This window comes from Misgurnus anguillicaudatus, chromosome 9, assembly GCF_027580225.2.
Source record: "Misgurnus anguillicaudatus chromosome 9, ASM2758022v2, whole genome shotgun sequence".
Classification (NCBI taxonomy): Eukaryota; Metazoa; Chordata; class Actinopteri; order Cypriniformes; family Cobitidae; genus Misgurnus; species Misgurnus anguillicaudatus.
This window is the reverse complement of record NC_073345.2, coordinates 3,341,501-3,347,500: the sequence shown is the minus strand read 5'-3', so window position 1 is coordinate 3,347,500 and position 6,000 is coordinate 3,341,501. Positions and strand designations below refer to the sequence as shown.

Below are 6,000 nucleotides of genomic sequence, written 5' to 3'. Positions count from 1 at the left end.
ACTTGATTTCATGAAAGTCAACATTTTAAAACGATTAAAAACGTTGTGTGGTGAATTCGGCAGGTAGGGCTTCTAAACTAGCCCCAACAGACAAGCATTGGTGGTTCAGCGGTAGAATTCTTGCCTGCCACGCGGGAGACCCGGTCCGATTCCCGGCCAATGCAATTGAGGCTGCTCCTTCATTACAGCTTTGTAAGAATGCTCCACAAGATAGTCATTTTGGATGAAGTGTGGTCAGCTGCTTTTAATCTGCTTTCCTGTTTTGATATGTTTGACTTGATTTCATGAAAGTCAACATTTCAAAACTTGTGTTCGGGAGACCCGGGTCCGATTCCCGGCCAATGCAATTGAGGCTGCTCCTTCATGACAGCTTTGTAAGAATGCTCCACGAGGTAGTCTTTTTGGATGAAGTGTGGTCAGCTGCTTTTAATATGCTTTCCTGTTTTGATATGTTTGACTTGATTTCAGGAAAGTCAACATTTCAAAACTTGTGTTCTGGCTACGCTTAAAAACGTGTGGTAAGTTCGGCAGGTAGGGCTTCTAAACTAGCCCTAACAGACAAGCATTGGTGGTTCAGTGGTAGAATTCTCGCCTGCCACGCGGGAGACCCGGGTCCGATTCCCGGCCAATGCAATTGAGGCTGCTTCTTCATTACAGCTTTGTAAGAATGCTCCACAAGGTATTCTTTTTGGATGAAGTGTGGTCAGCTGCTTTTAATTTGCTTTCCTGTTTTGATATGTTTGACTTGATTTCAGGAAAGTCAACATTTTAAAACGATTGAAAACGTTGTGTGGTGAGTTCGGCAGGTAGGGCTTCTAAACTAGCCCTAACTGACAAGCATTGGTGGTTCAGTGGTAGAATTCTCACCTGCCACGCGGGAGACCCGGGTCCGATTCCCGGCCAATGCAAGTGAGGCTGCTCCTTCATGACAGCTTTGTAAGAATGCTCCACGAGGTAGTCTTTTTGGATGAAGTGTGGTCAGCTGCTTTTAATCTGCTTTCCTGTTTTGATATGTTTGACTTGATTTCATGAAAGTCAACATTTCAAAACTTGTGTTCTGGCTACGCTTAAAAACGTGTGGTGAGTTCGGCAGGTAGGGCTTCTAAACTAGCCCTAACAGACAAGCATTGGTGGTTCAGTGGTAGAATTCTCGCCTGCCACGCGGGAGACCCGGGTCCGATTCCCGGCCAATGCAATTGAGGCTGCTCCTTTATGACAGATTTGTAAGAATGCTCCATGAGGTAGTCTTTTTGGATGAAGTGTGGTCAGCTGCTTTTAATCTGCTTTCCTGTTTTGATATGTTTGACTTGATTTCATGAAAGTCAACATTTTAAAACGATTAAAATCGTTGTGTGGTGAGTTCGGCAGGTAGGGCTTCTAAACTAGCCCCAACAGACAAGCATTGGTGGTTCAGCGGTAGAATTCTTGCCTGCCACACGGGAGACCCGGTCCGATTCCCGGCCAATGCAATTGAGGCTGCTCCTTCATGACAGCTTTGTAAGAATGCTCCACGAGGTAGACTTTTTGGATGAAGTGTGGTCAGCTGCTTTTAATCTGCTTTCCTGTTTTGATATGTTTGACTTGATTTCATGAAAGTCAACATTTCAAAACTTGTGTTCGGGAGACCCGGGTCCGATTCCCGGCCAATGCAATTGAGGCTGCTCCTTCATTACAGCTTTGTAAGAATGCTCCACGAGGTACCCTGCTGAAAAAAACAGCATTAAACCAGCATGGACCAGCATGGGAATTATGCTGGTCCATGCTGGTTTAGCTGGTGGTCACCAGCATACCAGCACCAAAACACAACATATGCTGGTATGACCAGCATGGGATGCTGGTGCTAATGCTGGTTTAGCTGGTGCTAATGCTGGTTTGGTGCTGGTTTAGCTGGGGCTAATGCTGGTGCTGATGCTGGTTTGGCTGGTGTTCACTAGCAAACCAGCACCAAAACACAACATATACTGGTCTTGCTGGTATGCTGTTATTTTCAGCAGGGTAGTCATTTTGGATGAAGTGTGGTCAGCTGCTTTTAATCTGCTTTCCTGTTTTGATATGTTTGACTTGATTTCAGGAAAGTCAACATTTTAAAACCATTAAAAACGTTGTGTGGTGAGTTCGGCAGGTAGGGCTTCTAAACTAGCCCTAACAGACAAGCATTGGTGGTTCAGTGGTAGAATTCTCGCCTGCCACGCGGGAGACCCGGGTCCGATTCCCGGCCAATGCAATTGAGGCTGCTCCTTTATGACAGCTTTGTAAGAATGCTCCATGAGGTAGTCTTTTTGGATGAAGTGTGGTCAGCTGCTTTTAATCTGCTTTCCTGTTTTGATATGTTTGACTTGATTTCATGAAAGTCAACATTTCAAAACTTGTGTTCGGGAGACCCGGGTCCGATTCCCGGCCAATGCAATTGAGGCTGCTCCTTCATTACAGCTTTGTAAGAATGCTCCACGAGGTAGTCATTTTGGATGAAGTGTGGTCAGCTGCTTTTAATCTGCTTTCCTGTTTTGATATGATTGACTTGATTTCATGAAAGTCAACATTTCAAAACTTGTGTTCGGGAGACCCGGGTACGATTCCCGGCCAATGCAATTGAGGCTGCTCCTTCATTACAGCTTTGTAAGAATGCTCCACGAGGTAGTCATTTTGGATGAAGTGTGGTCAGCTGCTTTTAATCTGCTTTCCTGCTTTGATATGTTTGACTTGATTTCATGAAAGTCAACATTTTAAAACGATTAAAATCGTTGTGTGGTGAGTTCGGCAGGTAGGGCTTCTAAACTAGCCCTAACAGACAAGCATTGGTGGTTCAGTGGTAGAATTCTCGCCTGCCACGCGGGAGACCCGGGTCCGATATCTGGCCAATGCAATTGAGGCTGCTCCTTTATGACAGCTTTGTAAGAATGCTCCATGAGGTAGTCTTTTTGGATGAAGTGTGGTCAGCTGCTTTTAATCTGCTTTCCTGTTTTGATATGTTTGACTTGATTTCATGAAAGTCAACATTTCAAAACTTGTGTTCGGGAGACCCGGGTCCGATTCCCGGCCAATGCAATGGAGGCTGCTCCTTCATTACAGCTTTGTAAGAATGCTCCACGAGGTAGTCATTTTGGATGAAGTGTGGTCAGCTGCTTTTAATCTGCTTTCCTGTTTTGATATGTTTGACTTGATTTCATGAAAGTCAACATTTCAAAACTTGTGTTCGGGAGACCAGGGTACGATTCCCGGCCAATGCAATTGAGGCTGCTCCTTCATTACAGCTTTGTAAGAATGCTCTACGAGGTAGTCATTTTGGATGAAGTGTGGTCAGCTGCTTTTAATCTGCTTTCCTGCTTTGATATGTTTGACTTGATTTCATGAAAGTCAACATTTTAAAACGATTAAAATCGTTGCGTGGTGAGTTCGGCAGGTAGGGCTTCTAAACTAGCCCTAACAGACAAGCATTGGTGGTTCAGTGGTAGAATTCTCGCCTGCCACGCGGGAGACCCGGGTCCGATTCCCGGCCAATGCAATTGAGGCTGCTCCTTCATTACAGCTTTGTAAGAATGCTCCACAAGGTATTCTTTTTGGATGAAGTGTGGTCAGCTGCTTTTAATCTGCTTTCCTGTTTTGATATGTTTGACTTGATTTCATGAAAGTCAACATTTTAAAACGATTAAAATCGTTGTGTGGTGAGTTCGGCAGGTAGGGCTTCTAAACTAGCCCCAACAGACAAGCATTGGTGGTTCAGCGGTAGAATTCTTGCCTGCCACGCGGGAGACCCGGTCCGATTCCCGGCCAATGCAATTGAGGCTGCTCCTTCATGACAGCTTTGTAAGAATGCTCCACGAGGTAGTCTTTTTGGATGAAGTGTGGTCAGCTGCTTTTAATCTGCTTTCCTGTTTTGATATGTTTGACTTGATTTCATGAAAGTCAACATTTCAAAACTTGTGTTCTGGCTACGCTTAAAAACGTGTGGTGAGTTCGGCAGGTAGGGCTTCTAAACTAGCCCTAACAGACAAGCGTTGGTGGTTCAGTGGTAGAATTCTCGCCTGCCACGCGGGAGACCCGGGTCCGATTCCCGGCCAATGCAATTGAGGCTGCTCCTTCATTACAGCTTTGTAAGAATGCTCCACAAGGTATTCTTTTTGGATGAAGTGTGGTCAGCTGCTTTTAATTTGCTTTCCTGTTTTGATATGTTTGACTTGATTTCAGGAAAGTCAACATTTTAAAACGATTGAAAACGTTGTGTGGTGAGTTCGGCAGGTAGGGCTTCTAAACTAGCCCTAACGAACAAGCATTGGTGGTTCAGTGGTAGAATTCTCGCCTTCCACGCGGGAGACCCGGGTCCGATTCCCGGCCAATGCTAGTGAGGCTGCTCCTTCATGACAGCTTTGTAAGAATGCTCCACGAGGTAGTCTTTTTGGATGAAGTGTGGTCAGCTGCTTTTAATCTGCTTTCCTGTTTTGATATGTTTGACTTGATTTCATGAAAGTCAACATTTCAAAACTTGTGTTCGGGAGACCCGGGTCCGATTCCCGGCCAATGCAATTGAGGCTGCTCCTTCATTACAGCTTTGTAAGAATGCTCCACGAGGTAGTCATTTTGGATGAAGTGTGGTCAGCTGCTTTTAATCTGCTTTCCTGTTTTGATATGTTTGACTTGATTTCAGGAAAGTCAACATTTTAAAACCATTAAAAACGTTGTGTGGTGAGTTCGGCAGGTAGGGCTTCTAAACTAGCCCTAACAGACAAGCATTGGTGGTTCAGTGGTAGAATTCTCGCCTGCCACGCGGGAGACCTGGGTCCGATTCCCGGCCAATGCAATTGAGGCTGCTCCTTTATGACAGCTTTGTAAGAATGCTCCATGAGGTAGTCTTTTTGGATGAAGTGTGGTCAGCTGCTTTTAATCTGCTTTCCTGTTTTGATATGTTTGACTTGATTTCAGGAAAGTCAACATTTTAAAACCATTAAAAACGTTGTGTGGTGAGTTCGGCAGGTAGGGCTTCTAAACTAGCCCTAACAGACATGCATTGGTGGTTCAGTGGTAGAATTCTCGCCTGCCACGCGGGAGATCCGGGTCCGATTCCCGGCCAATGCAATTGAGGCTGCTCCTTTATGACAGCTTTGTAAGAATGCTCCATGAGGTAGTCTTTTTGGATGAAGTGTGGTCAGCTGCTTTTAATCTGCTTTCCTGTTTTGATATGTTTGACTTGATTTCATGAAAGTCAACATTTCAAAACTTGTGTTCGGGAGACCCGGGTCCGATTCCCGGCCAATGCAATTGAGGCTGCTCCTTCATTACAGCTTTGTAAGAATGCTCCACGAGGTAGTCATTTTGGATGAAGTGTGGTCAGCTGCTTTTAATCTGCTTTCCTGTTTTGATATGATTGACTTGATTTCATGAAAGTCAACATTTCAAAACTTGTGTTCGGGAGACCCGGGTACGATTCCCGGCCAATGCAATTGAGGCTGCTCCTTCATTACAGCTTTGTAAGAATGCTCCATGAGGTAGTCTTTTTGGATGAAGTGTGGTCAGCTGCTTTTAATCTGCTTTCCTGTTTTGATATGTTTGACTTGATTTCATGAAAGTCAACATTTCAAAACTTGTGTTCGGGAGACCCGGGTCCGATTCCCGGCCAATGCAATTGAGGCTGCTCCTTCATTACAGCTTTGTAAGAATGCTCCACGAGGTAGTCATTTTGGATGAAGTGTGGTCAGCTGCTTTTAATCTGCTTTCCTGTTTTGATATGATTGACTTGATTTCATGAAAGTCAACATTTCAAAACTTGTGTTCGGGAGACCCGGGTACGATTCCCGGCCAATGCAATTGAGGCTGCTCCTTCATTACAGCTTTGTAAGAATGCTCCACGAGGTAGTCATTTTGGATGAAGTGTGGTCAGCTGCTTTTAATCTGCTTTCCTGCTTTGATATGTTTGACTTGATTTCATGAAAGTCAACATTTTAAAACGATTAAAATCGTTGTGTGGTGAGTTCGGCAGGTAGGGCTTCTAAACTAGCCCTAACAGAC

General features: G+C 44.8%; 5 non-coding genes across 5 annotated transcripts; all 5 read left to right on the top strand.

Moving 5' to 3' along the window:
- The first annotated feature begins 562 nt into the window (after nt 1-562).
- Nucleotides 563-633, top strand: trnag-gcc (transfer RNA glycine (anticodon GCC)). Its single transcript has one exon. It is a non-coding gene; the product is annotated as a tRNA-Gly (tRNA).
- A 491-nt stretch (nt 634-1,124) lies between these two features.
- Nucleotides 1,125-1,195, top strand: trnag-gcc (transfer RNA glycine (anticodon GCC)). Its single transcript has one exon. It is a non-coding gene; the product is annotated as a tRNA-Gly (tRNA).
- A 958-nt stretch (nt 1,196-2,153) lies between these two features.
- trnag-gcc (transfer RNA glycine (anticodon GCC)) lies at nt 2,154-2,224 on the top strand. The gene has a single exon. It is a non-coding gene; the product is annotated as a tRNA-Gly (tRNA).
- Nucleotides 2,225-3,431: 1,207 nt separating this feature from the next.
- Nucleotides 3,432-3,502, top strand: trnag-gcc (transfer RNA glycine (anticodon GCC)). The gene has a single exon. It is a non-coding gene; the product is annotated as a tRNA-Gly (tRNA).
- Nucleotides 3,503-4,267: 765 nt separating this feature from the next.
- trnag-ucc (transfer RNA glycine (anticodon UCC)) lies at nt 4,268-4,338 on the top strand. The gene has a single exon. It is a non-coding gene; the product is annotated as a tRNA-Gly (tRNA).
- The last annotated feature ends 1,662 nt before the right edge of the window (nt 4,339-6,000 follow it).